Genomic DNA, 20,594 nt, shown 5'->3' on the forward strand with positions numbered 1-20,594 from the left:
GACCTTATAAGACAGCTTGATCCAGGCGACCCCCAAATAAGGGATATCAACCAACGCATCAGATTGCTTGTGGATGAACACAAGCGGGCGAAATGGGAGGAGCACCTAAGAGGTTGTAACCTCTCTACCAGTGTGGGTAAACTTTGGTCCACCGTAAAGTCCCTATCGAATCCGACTAAGCACAAAGACAAAGTTTCCATCGCCTTTGGCGACAAAGTGCTGTCGGACGCGAAAAAATGCGCGAGCGCTTTCTGCCGACAATATATAATGCATCCTACGGTCGACAAAGATAGACGGAGAGCCAATAGACACGCACATAAACACAAATTCAGCGCGTCACCAATCACCATCACCGCTAAAGAGGTTGAGGACGCTGTAAGGTAACCCTACGGTAAGTGTTGCGTGACCATAAGGTCAAGCAATGCTTATGGAACACAACAATAATTCACAATAGGGGTTGCCTGTCAAAGCAACATTCACAGTGAGGGTTACCTCACAAAACGTCAAATTGAATGACGCCACATATTGTGCGCGTTTGAAACTAACCAGACACTTTTGTGAGAGCTCCGCTAAAACATTTATAATAAAAATATATATATAGTGTGACAATATAGTTTAAATAAATGAACATCAAAAATACAAAAGCGTGTTAGCCGTAATACATTCATTTCCGCGTTCGATAACCTTGCCGTGAGTATACAAGAATATAGCAAAAGCTATAACGTGAGTGCGCAACAAGTGGAAGTACTCGCTCAATTGCGACAGCAGCACACCGTTTGGGTGAAGGTTCCCGTCCGACACAATGGACATACAGATGACCACGAGGGTCATCTTACATGGCGACCGTGGCCATGCCTGCGGCAAAAACTGGCGTCGGGGAAGGAAAAAATTCCCCGTAGTACAAAATAAATTTAATAAAGATATTTAAAATAAAATATGTGCGTAATAGCTGTGATGTGGTGGTGGTTGTAATAAAAAGAAATACATACATACAAAAAATTTTACATAAAATGATATAAGTTACACAAAGCTGATTGCAACAAATTCAAAAAAATTTACATGAAGTAATCTATAATTTAAAACAACAAAATCTAACTACAAAAATTACAAAATTTCAAAAAACATACAAAATTTCAAAAAAATAACAAAATTTCAAAAAATACAAAAAAATTCAAAAATTTCAAAAACTACAAAAAAATATAAAAATTTCAAAAAACTACAAAAAAAAAATTTTTAAATATCAAAAACTACAAAAAAAATCATAAAATTTCAAAGCCAACAAAAAAAAAAAAGTTATAAAGTTTCAAAGAAAAAACTACAAATAAACATTTTTCACATAATTTTAAAACTGCAAAATTACAAAAGCTTCAAATACTACAAAAATATACAAAACTTCGAAAGGAAAAATTACAAAAAATATATAAAATTCCAAAAAAATACGGAAAAAATACCTAAAATTTCAAACAAAAAGCCACAAATGGCAAAATGGACTATTTAAAACATATACATTTTTTGGACAAATCTAAAAGAAATTTAAAAATACAATTTTTAATAAACATAAATTTGGAAATTCCACAAAACCTACGACATTTTGTAGTGTTACATACATACATACATGCATATGGAAATATTAATTTTTGAACTGGCTGTACCACGCCATAACGGTGGAACTATAAATACAACCACCAGTGACGCCTTTAATAAGCACCGTTAATAGCGGTAAAACATCACCGACACGCCATTTACTTATCCTACTCATCATCCTAAAATTCATCAAAATTCCGAGAACAATTAGAAGGAGAGAAAGAGAGGCAAGAAGCGGAAAAGATTCACTTGGTAATGGCAGCAAAGGAAGACAACACCAACAACAACAAATTTCAGCAGTATACAAGCAAAGGCAGCAAGCAAAGCAGAAAAAAGGGCGGTACAGTACCTTAATATATACGTATATAAAATTTTAACTTTGTACATACGTAGGTAGTTTGGCTTTCTCAATATATATACATGTATACTATAAACTTAGCAACAATTTTTCGTAATACACATGTAGCCTTCGCATGTAGCAACACAATTTGACACTTTTGATTATAAACATACTTTTCTTAAACATTTGTTTACTACGCATGTAGCAACACAATTTGACACTTTTGATTATAAACGTACTTTTCTTAAACATTTGTTTACTACGCATGTAGCAACATACTTTTTCTACTTTAAAGACAATAACATGTTAAACTAATTAAATTAAGAAATTGAATTTTTCAAATTACTTACATACATAAAATTATTATATTGCAATATAAACATTCAAATTTCGAAAAAATTCAAATGTACATTAAACATAGTAATTTCAAATATAAGGCCACCACATGCAAATTATCATGCATATATTACTATATTCTTTCTTTTTCAAACATTAACATGGAACTTGAATTTTTTATTTTAAATGCGAACACTGCTTCGTAATAAATACAATCGGAAAAATATTTTTTCAAATTTAAACATTTTTTTAAAACCTTTTTGAAACGCAAATTATACATCAATTTTATATGTATAATACCAAAAATATCAAATCTTTTCGCCAAAAGTTTGCGATAATTATTCGAAGCTAATCAATTTTGAAATCTCTCATTGACTTCAAATATCAATATAGACAGGTTACAGTCACATAATGGTAATGGTGAAAATTTATTTTATCGGTAAAAGCTTACTTTTCTCTTTTTCCAATTATTTCTTCGGAAATTAAGCATCATAGATGTCTAAACATTTACATATTTTTTTTTGCAACAAATACAGTGCCATTCAAATAGTTAACAATTCCTTCGAAGCATCACACGAATACAGTGTATTCCAAATATTTCAACATATCTTACATTTGCGACTCTTTTCAAACTGTGTATTATATACAGTGTCTTTCAAATATTCCAACAGTTTCTTTTCTCTTGGCATTATTAAACGAATACAGTGCCTTTCGAATATGCGAATCTTTACCATTTACCAATTAACTCATCGATTTTGAATATTTCGAATATTCTCTGATTTTTAAACAAAAAAAAAAAAAATTTTTTCTTAAATTACAAACCACAATTACTGAGCGAATGAATAGTTTCAAATTCATACTTATATAAACAGTGCCTACAGCGTTAGTTTTAACATTTTTCCGAATTTTTTCATGAAACATTTTTTTCTGCCACGGAGGTAAACATTTTCAATAAATGTAATAAAGTTTTCAGATGTCAGTTGTCAAATGTCAGATTTTGATTCCAATTTCAAAAGTTTACGCTCTAATTTCACTAAAGTTACTAAACGAGTTTTAAATAACCGATCAATCTCAGCGAAAAAGTCAATAGAATATGAAGATGCTTTAATTAAAAGCTATAACCAAATCATAATACAAGTAAATTCATATTTTGAAAATCGAGATAAGCCTAGTTCAATAATCGAAAGTTTATCAAAGTGCAGAGAACAACTCACTAAATGTTTTTCTAGAATTAACTGCAATATAAAAATACCCAAAGATCTTTCTGAATTAATACAAGAAAGCGAATCAAGTTCTGATTTTGACACTGAGGAAGAATTATCTGACGCATCGACAACTTCAGCATACAAAGCTAGTATTATTAAAAAAAGTCACGTATCTTTTCTTGAGGATTTCCCTGGATTTTCCAATTCACTCCACAATAATAATTTAGACACAATTAGCGAAGAACAACCAACAATGGCGACTTCAGAGCAAAAGAAAACTTTTATTACTATGTGTGCATCCATAATTAGAGAAAACTACAGCGGCGATCCGCTTTCACTTGCATCCTTTATAGATAAAATAGTTTTGATAGAAGATTTGATGGAAGAAAATTTGACAAATACTTTCATTTCGTTTATAAAATCCAAGTTAGAAGGGAAAGCGCGTGAGGCAATTCCAAATGAAGTAACAACAATTCAACAAATAAAAGATGCATTAAAAGGTAGAATAAAACCTGACAACTCAAAAGTTGTTGCAGGAAAAATTGCATCGTTAAAAGTTTTTAATAATAATCATACTGAATTCGCCAAACGTGTTGAGGAACTCTCCGATGCTTTAGAACGATCATTAGTTATAGAAGGAATGACTCAGGAAAAAGCACACGAAATGGCAGTCGAACAAACCGTCAACGTTTGTCGGCTTAACACGCGCTCAGATCTTGTAAAATCAATTTTAGCGTCAACTACGTTTACTGATTCTAAGGATGTAGTTGCGAAAATGATCGTAGAACAAAATAACCAAACAAGTGAAAGGCAGGTACTAGCGTTTAGATCACGTTATAACAGGCAAAATAATAGTTTTCGAGGTAACTTCAGGTCAAATCAATATAATAGGAACAACTTTTCGAGGTACAACAACAATTTTAACAGAAACAACAATAGCAATTATAGGCATAATAACAACAATAATTATGGCTCGCGAAATAATGGTAATTTTCGAAATAACAATAGCAGGCCCGTAAACAGAAACAACAGCAAAAACAACAGTAACAACAACAATCGACGTTCAAATACTACAAATAACGCTAGTGTACGCACTTTAAACGCCAACGGCCCTCAGGAGCGAACACTGGGGGACCAGAATCTGAATTAAATAACGTTTTTCAAAATAAATCAATTTATTGTTTAAACCTGAACTACTCAGATTTTATCGAACTGAATTGCAATGACTCTTTTAAAACATGCACTTTCTTAGTAGATACACAGGCTGATATATCAATTATAAAACTTTCAAGTTTAAAACAAAATGTTTCTATAAATAACAACAATATTATAAATATAACGGGTGTTACGACAGATACAGTTTCAACATTGGGTACCATTAAAACAGAACTTTTTTATTCAAATTTTTCAATTCCACATACTTTAAATGTAGTAGATGACAAATTCAACATACCGTCAGATGGTATTTTAGGCAAAGACTTTTTGAAAAAATACAATTGCATCATAGACTATGCAAACGAGAGCATAACAATTGGCATTGGCAAAAATATTCATAAAATTTCAATTTTACATAATACAACCGATAATACATTGATAATTCCTCCAAGATGCGAAGTTTATCGCTTATTTAAGCTGAAAAAATCTAAACATCCAGTTTTCATAGACGCACAGGAAATTTGTAGTGGTGTGTTCACCGCAAAGTGTATTGTTGACACTAACAATCCGATAATAAAGGTATTAAACGTCACCGACGAGGTAAAATACGTAAGAAATTGTAACATACTTACGGATGAAATCACCAACTATAACGTGTATAAAATCAATGATCTTTCAAAAGATTCGAAAAGGTCAGAGGAATTAAAATCAATTTTAGAAAAACAAATGCCAAACTATGCCAAACCAAAACTTCTCGATTTATGTCTAAAATATGATGACGTGTTTGCACTAAAGACCGATCGAATGACGCTTAACAACTTTTATGAACAGAAATTACGATTGACAGATACAAATCCTGTTTACATAAAAAACTACCGTTTACCATATTGCCAGAGAGAGGAAATTAATAAACAAGTTGATAATTTATTGCAAAACGATCTTATAGAACACAGCTATTCCAACTATAATAGTCCATTGATACTTGTGCCAAAGAAAAATCCAAATGGACAGAAATCCTACAGGATGTGTGTTGACTTTAGAGCCGTAAACAAAAAATTGATAGCAGACAAATTCCCACTTGCACGAATAGACGATATTCTTGATAATCTAGGCAGAGCCAAATATTTTTCTACATTGGATCTGTATTCAGGTTTCCACCAAATCCCATTAAATAAAGATTCTAGAGACATCACTTCATTCAGCACTGATCGTGGTGCTTTTCGATTGAAAGTTTTACCATTCGGTTTAAACGTAGCTCCGAACTCATTCTCAAGAATGATGTCAATTGCCTTTTCAGGAATTTCTCCAAACCAAGCCTTTTTATATGTCGATGATCTTATAGTCATTGGGTGTAGCGAAGCTCACCATCTTAAAAATTTAGAACAAGTCTTTCAAACATGCAAAAAATTTAATTTGCGTCTCAATCCCGAAAAATGCAACTTCATGCGTTCAGAAGTCACTTTCCTAGGACACAAATGTTCTTCAAAAGGTCTACTTCCAGACGATTCCAAAATAATTGCAATAAAGAAATATCCGAAACCTTGCGATAAAGATGCAGTAAGACGATTCGTGGCATTCGCCAATTATTACAGAAGGTTTATACCAAATTTTGCTTCCATAGCAGCACCTTTAAATAAACTTAGCAGGAAAAGAGTGGAATTTAAATGGGATCAATCATGTGATATAGCATTTGAAAAACTCCGAAAATCTTTAATTTCTCCTCAAATTCTCCAATACCCAGACTTCAAAAAGGAATTTATAATTACTGTCGACGCTTCAAAAATTGGTTGTGGTGCCATTTTAAGTCAAAATAAAGATGGCATTGACTTACCAATTTGTTTCGCGTCCAAATCATTTAATAATTCAGAACAAAAGAAATCAATAATTGAGTTAGAGCTTTTAGCTATATTTTTTGCAATAAAACAGTTCAGACCATACATATATGGCACACACTTTACAGTCAAGTCCGATCATCGTCCATTAGTTTACTTGTTTAATATGAAAGATCCCTCTTCAAAACTTTCACGTATCAGACTTGAACTGGCAGAATACAACTTCACTATTGAATACATAAAAGGTAAAACGAACGTAGGAGCAGATGCACTCTCTCGCATCACAATAGAAGAAATAAAAAATTCAGGAACATCAATTTTAGCAGTACAGACAAGATCACAGACAAAACAAGAACAATTAATGCAACAAGAAATACTCAAAGAAGAAAAAGCAAAAGAAAACATAAAATTACAAGTTTATGATAATTTTTCAAACAAATTTTCAAAGAAAATACCCAGAGTAAAATCCCAAAATCGTTATAATAAAAGTGGTAAAATTACGAATTTTGAATTAAATGCGCATCTAAAACACAAAAAGATTGAGTTAATTAAGGTTGCGTGTGCTAACAAAATAATACATTTAGATGAATTACTTTTGAAGCTACAAAAAGAAGCTGGCAAGCGCAATATTAATATAATTGAATTGCAAAAAAATGATAATCTTTTTAAATATTTTTCGATATCAGATCTGAAAACCACTGGGAATAAAATTTTAAAACATTTATAAATCGTCCTAACCGAATCCGTAGAAACTGTCACAGACGAAGACAAAAAACAACAATTAATAACAATTTACCATACCGACCCAATTTTAGGAGGACATTTCGGTAGCAAAAAAGTTTATGCAAAACTCAGAACCAAATATTATTGGAAAGGCATGACGCGCGATATAGCGAAATTTGTTAAAAACTGCGAAAAATGTCTTTTGAATAAGGTTAAGCCAAAAACAAAAGAAAATTTAGTCCTAACCGAAACACCATGTAAGCCATTCGACATTGTTGTCATTGACACTATAGGACCTCTACCTCAATCCGATAATGGTAACAAGTTCGCTGTCACCATTATATGCGATTTCAGCAAATACTTAGTAACGATTGCGATACCTGACAAAAGTGCAAAAACGGTCGCATCAGCTATTTTTGAAAATTTCATACTAATATATGGCATTATGAAAACGATTAAAACTGATTTAGGTACCGAATACAAAAATGAAATTTTTTCAGAGTTAACAAAATTATTAAAAATAGAACATAAATTTTCCACAGCGTACCATCATGAAACTCTTGGCACAGTAGAGCGAAATCACAGAGTTTTCAATGAATATTTAAGATCTTTTCTAAATCCCAATTTTTCCGACTGGGATGTTTACTTGAAATATTTCACTTTTCTTCACAACACAACAACAAACACAGTATTCGATAATAAATTCTCACCATATGAATTAGTCTTTGGCAAAGCAGCTAATTTACCAAAAGAACTGCAAACCGATAAAATAGACCCGATTTATAACATAGAAAACTATGCGAAAGAAGTTAAATTTCGTTTTCAAAAAACTCACGAATTAGCGAATAAAACAGTTACAGAACACAAATTAAAAAATCAAACCGGATATAACAAAAGTTCACAACCAATATCTGTCAAGGTATTTGACAAGGTATTGCTTGAAAAGGAACCCCGCGACAAGCATAGTAGTATCTATATTCCCTACAAGACAGATACCCGTTCCCTAATCGATTACTTAATCGTCATCAATAACTTGTTCACCAATTATCGTCTTAATGACTTTTACATTGCTGTCGTGAAAAAGGTAACGCATGTGCTCTCTCAAAATAGTGTATGTGTGACTCTCTTTCTCGCTCTTACCTATTGTGTTTTCGACATTCCTTCTCGCTCGATGTTATTTACATTTTTAATTTACTTCATCAGTTATGTTTTCGTTATCGCTAACCAAAACATATGCAACAACAACAATACGGGTAACTGGTCTATCGGTTACCCGTATCGGTTACCTTCTGTCAAATCGCTTTTTCTATGAATGAAACGCGTCCTTTATGTTCAGATAATATTTAATTATAAATTATTCATATATACAATGTTTTTTTAGAATTTAAATTATTGCCTTATTACTCTAGCGAACTTTACATATGTGAATTTTTATATTTATAAACTATATAAATACATTAACGTCTATTCATAGTCGTGCCCTTTCCGAAACCTTGTTTTGAAGTTCTTATTTTTCCTGCGCTGGTAGTGTTGCTCATCAGTTTGCAGTCATATTAGTTTGGTAGGTATAGTAACATCAGACGTAGGGAAATTAGGAAGCATGTCAGGAGTATCACCAGAATCCAAAGAAGCATGGTGATTCGTCACCTCCGTTTTCTTCCATATCCGGATTCATTCCATACTAGTAATTATAAATATCTTGTAGATGCCACATAGGTGTAACCATACACTCAAGATATTTCCGTTCAAATCTTGTGGTGTACACGTAAACTTGTATTTGTTCTAAATTATTCACCACATTCTAAACATAGAAAAGATGTATTAAGTGTTTGCGTAAATACCATTGTGATTACAATATGGACAAACATTCAATTCTAAACTTTTCGTTGTTACATCAATTGTTTCAGCGTGTTGTACACGTAAATAAAAATTCATACTTGAATGTATTTTCGTCTTCCAATCGCATAATTTACATTTTAAATAATGACTATTAGGCATATGAGAAATCTCATGGTCCAATAATTTGTTGAAGCTTGGTGTAGCTGCTTGAATAACACAAAATTTACATTTTGCACCACGTTCGTTATATTTAAATTGTAAATGTTCTGGTTTCTCTACACGATGCATAAAGTTTAGATGCTTTTTCCAACAATGTGCTGAATTTAATTGAAATACATACATTGGGCATTTTCCATAAATATACTGAGCCTCTTTATGTAGGCTCTTTTCTTAACATCTAATTCTGGCCGTACAGGATATGACAGTTTTGCTTCAGGTTATAATCCACACTCATACTATTTTCAGATTCTGTTTCATAATTTTCATCATTTTCAACATTGGACTTTGCATCAACATCATTATCATCATCGTCATTTTTTGATAACTCTGTTTTAAGCTTCATATTTATCAAAGGTTCATCTTCCTTAGTATTAGAATTAGAAACATTGTCATCTTCGGTTAAGTTTTTATCAAGTTTAGCTTTTTTCCTAGGTTTAAATTCTTTACTATCCGTACTAGAATTAATACCATCATCAACATTTTTCGTGGTCTGTTTGAGTTTTTAAATTTGCCAATGGTTCGCCTTTATCAGTATTAGAATCAGAATGGCCTTGGCCATCTTCACCGTGTTGCAAAGTAGGCGACACATGTTGGTGTTGATGTTTGCGCATAGTGCGGATATGTTGGTGGTTCACTAGTCATTAATTGTTTAGAAGTTTCAACTTGTTGCGTTTGTTGTTGTTGTTGCTGGCCGATGATGTGGTGTTAACGTTTGTTGTACAATTTATTCGGGTGATTGCACATATTGTTGGTGTGTTATAGTGCTGGAAATCCTTCCGATATTGAAAATCCTTGATTAGTGTAATCCCCACGTAGTGAACTACTCCTGTGACCGCGTCCGCGGTAACTATTACATCTGAAGGCGCTTAAGTTACAGGCATAGCTGACATCGCTTATATAACAGGTTGACTCTAAAGTAAAAACCAAAACAAAATATTAGAATCAGTGTTTATGAATAACATATTTAAAATAAGCTCTTACAACAACGTGATCGGTGGCTACATCCCCGTGAAAGTAGTGTGGTGTTCCTCCTTGTATAAACGTAGATACTGGATGTGCTCAACAGTGCAGTTTTCTTCTAATTTGAGCAAATGTATGTTCTTACAGCCACAGCTGGAATATTTGGGATATTTCTATCCTCACATCGTCAAAATCAAATTACCTAGAATGAAAAAGAAACTCATATCAGTAAGAATAGATTAAAAGTTTTTAATATAAGCCGAAAAGTGTTCCATAAATAGGGCTCCACACATAGCTCTTTTCCAAAGGCACAAGAGAAATTTCAGATAACTAGAATCAGGACCTGGTAAAGTAACTTCAAAGGCGATTTAGTCGCCACTACTTCGTATGCGCATTTCTCTACGCTCCCTTTCGGCATGCATCATCAATTTCGTCATTACTATAAAGGCCATCTTGCTCACAGCAATCCAACAATCTATTTGTCCGCAAATTCGTGGAACTAAATTCCTAATGGAAGGTTCCTCTCCAAAAACTCTGTTTACAGACAGTCTTTCGCCGTGAAAACGAGGGCAGTGAAATATTACATGTTCTGCGCCTTCCAATTCGGACGGACAGCTTGGACAGAAAGGATCCTCCTCTATCCCACGCTTATGTAGATATTCCTTCAAGCCACCGTGCCCGCTCAATATCTGTGTGAGATGGTAATTTAGTTTGCCGTGTTTTCGCTCGTACCATTCCGCTATATTCCGGACTAGCATGAAGGTTCAGCGCTCTTTTCTCGAATCTTCCCGCCGTTCTTTCCACCTAACTATTGTTCGTGACCTTACGGTTTTCTTAGCATCTTCAGATGGTCGGCTGAATCCAATGCCATACAGATCGGCCATTTCACCTGAGAGTAGATCTACTGGGATTTTCCTGGATAAAACATGGATCGCGTCGTCGGATCAGCACATGCTATTCGTATAGCAGTAATGCGGTAGGCTGCTAGTATATCTTTTTGGTGGACCATTTTAGATCTGTGCCATACTGGTGCTGCATATAATATTATAGAGCTGGTTACGTTGGATAATCGCTGACGGGTAGCTTCGCTTGGGCCGCCGATGTTGGGCATTATTCGCGTTAGGGTTCCACTAACTCTAGAAACTTTGTCCCCCACCGCCCTGAAGTGCTCCCTAAAAGTTAGTTTTGAGTCAATGATTACTCCTAGATATTTCAAGGAGGGCTTTGAATTTATTTGAAAATCTCGTATGGTTAGGACCAACTCATCCACAGTCCGCTTTGAGCTCATCAGAACCACTTCTGTCTTATTGCTAGCCATCTCCAGCCCCGTGTTCGTCAACCATTCCTCTATTCTTCCCATGGCGTCATTACATAATGCTTGGAGCAGATCAAGTTTCTTGGCCACTGCTACTACGACAATATCATCTGCATAGCCGACAATTTCCGTGCCTCCGGGAAGGTGGTTTTGTAGCACCCCGCCATACACCGCATTCCAAAGAGTTGGACCTAGAACAGATCCCTATCTAATCTATCTATCTATCAAATTATTCGGAGCAGGTACGGAACTTGTCTTGGGACACCCAAAGTGCACCCACGCTTCTCATGGCTCCAGCGGGTTAGCGGCTTCCTAGAACTTAAGCCACTTGCTGCTTCTAGATCTGACATCTGTCAGCTGGAGTCTTAGCCCGGCAAGCGCAGGGCACGAGCACAGAATGAAATCGATCGTTTCCTCCTCCAACTCGCACTTCCTACATCTGCTATCACTGACCAAGCCTAATTTAAAGGCATGTGACGCCAGAAGGCAGTATCCAGTAAGAATACCCGTCATGAGTCTAGTCTACAGTTTAATGATAATAAAAATATAAGAATCAGTGTTTATGAATAACATATTTTAATTAATCTCTTACAACAACCTGATCGGTGGCTACATCGCCATGTAGGTAGTGTGGTGTTCCACCTTGTATAAACGTAGGTACTGTATGTGCTCAACCGTGCAAATTGACATTAGCAGTAACATTATTTACATAAACATAGCTTGGTATTTGTGAAGGCCTCAATATAGCATACATTGGTCCAGTTCGGTGTGCACCAGCCACTGGTACAAACACTTTTGAATGCATAGCTTTCATATAGGATGGATGTCCAGCAGTGCTCCGGTTGTGCCAATATGTAATGGGCTGCTCCGTCTCTTGGTACGGCTGTATAGGTATAGGCGGGTGCAATGTATTACTAGGCTCAAGATCGGAAGGTACATAGATGGCTCGAAGACGCCAGAGGGGATTGGAGCCAGAGTTTTCGGACCCAGAACCAAAATATCAGTAACTCTAAAAGCACATCCGAGCATTTTCGAGCGGAAGTATTCGCCATAAGTTAGTGCGCTAAGCTGAACCTTCAGCGCTGATACCCCAAAGAAACAATTGCCATACTCAGTCAGGCAGTCAGGTTCCACTAAAGGCACTTGCGGCGTTCGAAATAAAGTCAGCACTTGTCCTTCAGTGCGTAGAAAAGCTGAATCAATTAGGAGCACACAACGTAGTACTGTTGGCCTGGGTCCTAGGCCACAGGGGAGTGGAGGGCAATGAGCAGGTGGACTCCATGTTTAATTTGTTGCGTCTCTCCCACAAATTGTCAACCCCCCAGCAGATCCTTGCAGCGGGTCTGCGCCATACTCTCCTCTTCCGGGAAGGTATCGACCCCAATCCGGGTCCTTCTCCTGACGCCAGTACTGAGAAATGGGTTTGCTGCGTTTGCCGGAAAAGAATCTTTTTAGGACGGTCATATATATAAGGGCCTGAAATATTTCAATGAACTTCCTAATCACATAAAAAGTAGTAATAACTTCAATACTTTTAAAAAAAGTTTATTGGAGCATTGTAAAACCCTTCCAATAAGATAGTTTTTTTTTCTTTTATTTTTTTACATGATATACCGATACTGGAGCGCGAAAAGGGAATGGTAATAATGGTAGCAGCAAAATACAATGCATCCGGCCCTAAGGAAAAGAAAATCGGTCGCCACCTGTAACTCCAGACAGTTCCAACAACTAATTTCGCTGGAATTCGGTATTTCCAGCTGGTATTTACTGTTGCTGATCGGAATCATTCGCATTCCGACAGCATAAATATAACAATAAAATTATATAATGTGTAACAAAATTAACGAAAATAAGGCCAAATAAAAGTTGGAGCAAGGGGGATTGGAAACACGTCCTTTTCAACCTCCCATTATATGTTGAGCTGTGCTAATCGGTATCTTCATGCATTCCGACAGCGTCTTTACTAAACAAAGTTGAGGGGTGATTGGATACACTTATTTTCAATTTCCAACATCCAAAGACATGTTTAGCTTCATTGATCGGAGACTAATACATTCCGAAAGCTTAAAATACACATATAATTGAAAAATATAAGTTCCAAATTTTGTTGCCTTAAGCTGGGAGCACTGGAGGATTGGAAACGCGTTCTTTCCAACCTTCCTTTAATGAGTGGCTCCCAGACTCGTCCCTCTGTCACGCTAGTAAATATGCTGATCGGAATCACATGGCATTCCAACAGCATATTCAATAGAAATAAGTGATTATAACAATGAATTGTACTTAGTAGTTTAAGTTTTGGGCCTAAACAGCCGTAATAATAAATAAATTAAATTAAAAAAATAAATACTCTTGTCAGTGTTTCACGTGCAAGGGATGGTTGCATCGGACAGGTTGCTCTGGGCTAGATTCCAAAATCCAGCGTCCTCGTAACTTTTTTTGATCTTTTGTGGCTCTTGTTGTTCACGGCCTCATTACATTATGAGGAAATACGGCACCTGAGAACACAGCCGTTTGAAGCTAAAAAACACAAGCATGTCTTCAGTGAACTCCACAAACAGGCGTCGGACCTCTATGCCGGTGATTCCTGTACTCAAAGAACAAAACTAGCAGAGGAGGAACGCACTCTCCCTAGGGAAACGAGAGTAGTCACTCTAGCCCAACTTCGAGCTGGATAACGTAACAGGTTAAACTCTTACCTATCCACAATCAACCCCGACATACAAAACATTGTCCTGCTTGTAATGTGTCCCCACATGTCACCAACCATCTCTTTAACTGTATTGTGCAACCAACGCCTCTAACACTCCTCTCATTATGGCCCACCCCTGTTGAAACACAAAGTTTCTTTGGACTCCCGTTAGAGGACATTGATGACAATTTGTGATCGGTCGCACCTATTGGATGGGGCGAAGCACTGCTACTACAACAACAACAGGTGGACAACACGGTAAGAGAGGCAGCAACTGCATGACCCATCGATCCCGAGCCGTTCCTGCCAGTTGGCCCACAGGGGCATCTATTAGTAGAAGAAAGGGAAATAGGGAAGAACACTGGCGCAATATGCCAGGCCTGAGTCAATCTAAGTTACTGTTAGGGGGTTACAGGACAACTCGATATAGGGCATTAATAGGCCTCTCAAAAAGATAACCTAAGAACCCCAACGGCTATTCTTACAAGACACTGTAGACTGAAAAGTCACATGCAAAAGCTGGGTATAGTATCGAACAACACATACCGATTTTGTGATGGATCAGCAGACGGTGGACCATATCCTTCTAGATTGCGGCGCAATTTCAAGACGTAGGGCTAAGTTTATGGGCTCACCATGGCCAGAGCATTCCCACATTTAATCCCTCAAGCAAAGAACACTGCTGGGGTTCATCAAGGAAGTCGGCTAGGATGAGGTGCTGTGAAGGAGATGTGCAAGTCACTGTGCAATCCTCAATAAATGATCTATCTATCTACGTTCGGGTAACAAGCACCATTGTGGTACTAGTCCCACCATCTCGGGAACTATTGATATGACTACATTAAACCTTCTAGGGATTGAATATTAATAATGCCGGCAATGCGAAAGTCTGCTAAAATGCACCATTCTCCATGGAATGCTCGATATATAACTTTCCACGTTTTGAAACAGTGATGAAAAGAGCAAAATTTACAATAATTTTAACTGGCTGTGGGTAGTAAGGTGTTGATGTCCTCTCTTAACGCAATGTAATGACAACTGCGATGCAGGGGAAATGACAAAAATCTTGCAAATCTACTGATAATAATTAATTTTTCCTCCCCTTCTATGCAGTTCTATGCATACATACATATGTATTTTTCTCTCCAAATGCTAATTAAAAAAATTAATTAGTTTTCACATGAACTTCGAACTCTGTCGTATTTGCATTCTTCAGTTGATTATCAACAAAAGCATGACAAATTATCACTAAAAAATTCATACATGTTGCTTATATATTTAATATGGTAGCCAATTTACTTACCCTTTCTGGTGCGATGATTCCTGGACAATCGGGCTTGACTAGACGCGATTTTTTTTGCCTTAAGAGAGCGTGCTTAACGCGAACCCTATCATGTTATGGCACAACTTTGGTGATGCAAAAAATCAAAGACATTTCTGCTTCTAATGCTTCTAGGATAGCAGCAGCAGCTCCCGGTGGCACCACATAAATAACAGTTGCAGGCCGATCAGTTGCCTTTTTTGCTCCGGCTACCTATTCAATTTTAATTCACATTACATTATCTACTATTGCAATTTTTAATCACTACAAATCAATATAAATTACCGAAGCAAATACTGGCAAACCAAGATGCGTAGTTCCAGCCTTTTTTAGGGAAATACATCCAACCAGTTTGGTACCGTATTCCAAAGCATGTTGCTTGTAAAGTACCTTGTTTTTGTAGATTTCCTTTGATTTTGGCATATTCTGAGCTGAATCGCAACCCGGCGGAGATGCTATCTATTAGAATAATTTAACATTTTTTTTATTATTTAAAAATGCACATACGTATGAATGAAAATCAGAAAGTAAATAATGTTGTTGTTGTTGTAGCGATAAGGACACTCCCCGTTATGGACTTTGGTGGTCCTTTGCCGGATGCAGATCGGGTACGTTCCGGGAACCATTAAGGTACTAGCCCGACCATATCGGCAGCGATTTAGTTGACATAAAACCTTGTAGGCCATCCCGTCGATTCTATACAACTTAATATGGTAACGATTTAAAAGACGGTGCAATTTTTATCAAAAATTATCAAACGTGGAATCAAAAGGCGCGCTTCGAGCTCCGTTTTTATTATTATTTGATATTTTTAAATTAGGTGGTGTACCGTCTTGTAAAACTTTACCCTTAATAATATTTTGGGCGAAGGCCGCCAACGCAAAAAGATGGTCTCTGCAGCAATATTCTTAATTTCCGTCACATGTCACAACTCAAATTAACTTAATGTTATTTTGGGCGAAGGTCGCCAACGCAAAAAGGTGTTCTCTGCAACAAAATTTTTAATTTCCGTCACATGTCACAACTAAAAGCACAAGATATTTTTCGTTGTAAACAATTTATATTTTTTTTGCGTTTCAATTTTTCCGGAATAATTAATGAACTGTCATTTCGATGACAGCATGAAACGTCGATGTGTTAGTGGAGAGCGAAAAAAGCTTTGAATGTGTGGGTGAACTGGTTACCTCCGTCTTGTAGGGATTGGTCCGTATACCGTAATAGGTATTGACGGCGTAAACGTCACGTTAATTGATGACGAAACGAAAAAGAAAAAAATTGTACATAAAAATAGAATAAGAAAAATTAATTAAATTAAATTTTTAAATTCAAGATTATTTAAAGTTAATCTCTATTGTTAAATTAGAAATAAAATGTTTTTCTTCCAAACCTGAAAAAAAAAGACAATGAAACCAAATAAATTTAAGCAATCATTAAAAATTAAGAACTGAATGTATACAGTAGAATTAAAACACAAAAAAATTTTTGTTTTCTAATTATAAAAACTAAATTTAAGTCCTACTTTAGAACTAGACTTTACAATTTATTTCTTAATTTAGATCTAAACATAGATGTAGATTTAAACTTAGTTTAACAGTCTTAAACTTTTAAAGTTAATTACATCGCTTTTGGGACAGAAGAATTTCGCCAATTCTTCTTTTCCAAAGGGGAATGATGTAAGGTAACCCTACGGTAAGTGTTGCGTGACCATAAGGTCAAGCAATGCTTATGGAACACAACAATAATTCACAATAGGGGTTGCCTGTCAAAGCAACATTCACAGTGAGGGTTACCTCACAAAACGTCAAATTGAATGACGCCAGATATTGTGCGCGTTTGAAACTAACCAGACACTTTTGTGAGAGCTCCGCTAAAACATTTATAATAAAAATATATATATAGTGTGACAATATAGTTTAAATAAATGAACATCAAAAATACAAAAGCGTGTTAGCCGTAATACATTCATTTCCGTGTTCGATAACCTTGCCGTGAGTATACAAGAATATAGCAAAAGCTATAACGTGAGTGCGCAACAAGTGGAAGTACTCGCTCAATTGCGACAGCAGCACACCGTTTGGGTGAAGGTTCCCGTCCGACACAATGGACATACAGATGACCACGAGGGTCATCTTACAACGCCATTGGTCGTGCTAAACCATCCAAAGCAGTGGGCCCAGACGGCATAGCCATGCCGATGCTTAAAAGCCTAGGGAAAGAGGTTTTCAAATATTTAGCGCATGTCTTCAATCTGTCTCTTTCCACCTTTGTCATACCTGAGAAATGGAAAATGGCCAAGGTGGTCCCGCTATTAAAGCCTGGGAAACCAGCTAACATAGGTGAGTCGTATCGTCCGATATCTCTCCTATCGCCAGTGGCAAAGACGCTTGAAGCCATTTTGCTCCCTTATTTCCAAGCAAATTTGCAGCTAGCCCCTCATCAGCATGGCTTCAGAAAACTCCATAGCACTACCACCGCGCTAAATGCCATTAGCACCCAGATAAATTGCGGTTTAAATCAATACCCCCACCATAGAACAGTACTCGTAGCGCTAGACCTATCAAAAGCTTTTGATACGGTCAACCATGGCTCGTTACTGCAGGACCTGGAAGGGTCTACCCTTCCCCCATGTCTTAAAAGGTGGACCGCAAATTATCTGGGTGGTCGGCAGGCATCGGTGCAATTTAGAAACGAAACATCAAACCAAGGAGAATTAAACAAGGGGTGCCACAGGGTGGTGTCCTATCCCCACTTTTGTTTAATTTCTACATATCTAAGCTACCTTCACCACCGGAAGGAGTCACAATCGTTTCCTACGCCGATGACTGCACAATAATGGCCACAGGCCCAGACCCAAAGATCGATGCGCTATGCAATAAAATAAACGGCTACATCCCTGATCTCTCTAGTTTTTTCGCCTCGCGAAACCTGGCATTATCACCGACTAAATCTTCCGCGACCTTATTTACAACATGGACGCCCCAAATGTCGACCATTTTGAACATCCACGACGATGGCACTACGCTACCAACTGTCCTACACCCCAAAATCTTGGGTGTGACGTTTGATCAGGATCTACATTTTGGAGAGCACGCAGCCGCAATTGTTCCGAGAATTCAGAGCTGTAACAAAATCCTCAAATCCCTCGCTGGCAGTACTTGGGGAAAAGATAAAGAAACGCTCATGACTACATACAAAGCAATTAGCCAGCCGATTAAGTGCTACGCTTCACCCATATGGTCGCCAAGCCTAAAAATCACCCACTGGAAGAAACTACAGGCCTGCCAAAATACTGCTCTCACAATCGCCACGGGCTGTCTTCTTATGTCCCCATCTGCATAATGAGGCGAGAATACTCCCCATCACGGAGAGAAATGAGATGCTGACCAAACAGTTCCTGTTGAATACCCAGAAACCTGGGCATCCCAACAGACATCTGATTGATGAACCAGCACCGCCTAGGGGCTTAAGGAGTCATCTCCGTAAGCATTTTGAGGAAATACGGCACCTGAGAACCCAGCCGTATGAAGTGAAAAAACACAAGCAGGTCCTTGGTGAACTCCATAAACAGGCGTCGGACCTTTATGCCGGGAATTGCCCGGTGAATCCAGTACTTAACGAAAATTATCCAAAACTTGCGGAAGAGGAACGCATACTCCCCAGGGAAACGCGTGTCACTCTTGCTCAACTTCGTTCAGGATACTGTAACAGGTTAAAATCTTACCTATCCAGAATCAACCCCGACATACAAAATGTATGACCCGCTTGCAATGTGTCCCCACATGACACAAACCATCTCTTCAATTGTAATGTGGAACCAACGCTTCTAACACCCCTTTCCTTATGGTCCACCCCTGTTGAAACGGCAAGTTTCTTTGGACTCCCGTTAGAGGATATTGATGACAATTTGTGATCGGTCGCGGCTATTAGGTGGGGCGAGCTTTGCTACAACAACAACAACAACAACAACAACAGAGTCACCCCTGGTCCACCTTTATGGCGATATCTCGAAAACGCGGCCACCTATACAACTACCACCACTCCCTTTTAAAACCCTCATTAATACCTTTAATTGTATACCCATATCGTACAAACACATTCTAGAATCACCTCTGGTCCACCTTTATGGCGATAATTCGCAACGGCTTCCACCTATAGAACTAAGGCCCACTCCCTTTAAAATACTCAGTAACACCTTTCTTTTGATACCCATATTGTACAAACACATTCTAGAGTCACCCCTGGTCCACCTTTATGGCGATATCTCGAAAAGGCGTCCACCTATAGAACTAAGCCCCACGCCCTCTTAAAATACTCATTAACATCTTTCATTTGATGCCCATATCGTACAAACATATTCTAGAGTCACCCCTGGTCCACCTTAATGTCGATATCTCGAAAAAGCGACGACCTATAGAACGAAGGCCCACTCCCTTTTAAAAATACTCATTAACACCTTTCATTTGATACCCATATCGTACAAACAAAGTCTAAGTTGCGATACCTCGAAAAGGCGTTCACCTATAGAACTAAGGCCCACCCCCTTTTAAAATACTCATTAACACCTTTCTTTTGATACCCATATTGTACAAACGCATTCTAGAGTCCCCCTGGTCCACCTTTATGGCGATATCTCGAAAAGGCGACCACCTATACAACTACCACCACTCCCTTTTAAAACCCTCATTAATACCTTTAATTTTATACCCATATCGTACAAACACATTCCTGGTCCACCTTTATGGCGATATCTCTGAAAAGGCGACCACCTATACAACTACCACCACTCCCTTTTAAAACCCTCATTAATACCTTTAATTTGATACCCATATCGTACAAACAAATTCTAGGGTCACCCCTGGTCCACCTTTATGGCGATATCTTGAAATGGCGTCCAGCTATGGAACTAAGGATCACTCCCTTTAAAATACTCAGTAACACCTTTCTTTTGATACCCATATTGTACAAACAAATTCCATCAACTTTTACCACAGCGGGTTAGGGGATCAGAATATACCCGCGGTAGGTATGCCTGTCGTAAGAGACGACTAAAATATCAGATTCAAGGGGCTGTGTAGC

At 37.2% G+C, this 20,594-nt stretch overlaps 1 long non-coding RNA gene across 3 annotated transcripts; it reads right to left on the minus strand.

Moving 5' to 3' along the window:
• Positions 1 to 8,500: 8,500 nt before the first annotated feature.
• LOC137243669 (uncharacterized) lies at positions 8,501 to 16,703 on the minus strand. 3 transcript variants are annotated; one of them, XR_010950577.1, is made up of 6 exons: positions 16,366 to 16,703; positions 16,026 to 16,214; positions 15,804 to 15,977; positions 15,501 to 15,731; positions 10,215 to 10,395; positions 8,501 to 10,144 (listed from the first exon to the last, which is right to left on the minus strand). It is a non-coding gene; the product is annotated as an uncharacterized lncRNA (long non-coding RNA). The 3 variants fall into 3 exon arrangements; XR_010950575.1 differs by lacking the exon at positions 16,026 to 16,214 and having other exon boundaries at positions 16,366 to 16,702; XR_010950576.1 differs by having other exon boundaries at positions 16,026 to 16,702.
• Between the last annotated feature and the right edge of the window lie 3,891 nt (positions 16,704 to 20,594).

The sequence above is a fragment of the Eurosta solidaginis genome, chromosome 3, assembly GCF_040869045.1.
Source record: "Eurosta solidaginis isolate ZX-2024a chromosome 3, ASM4086904v1, whole genome shotgun sequence".
Taxonomy (NCBI): domain Eukaryota; kingdom Metazoa; phylum Arthropoda; class Insecta; order Diptera; family Tephritidae; genus Eurosta; species Eurosta solidaginis.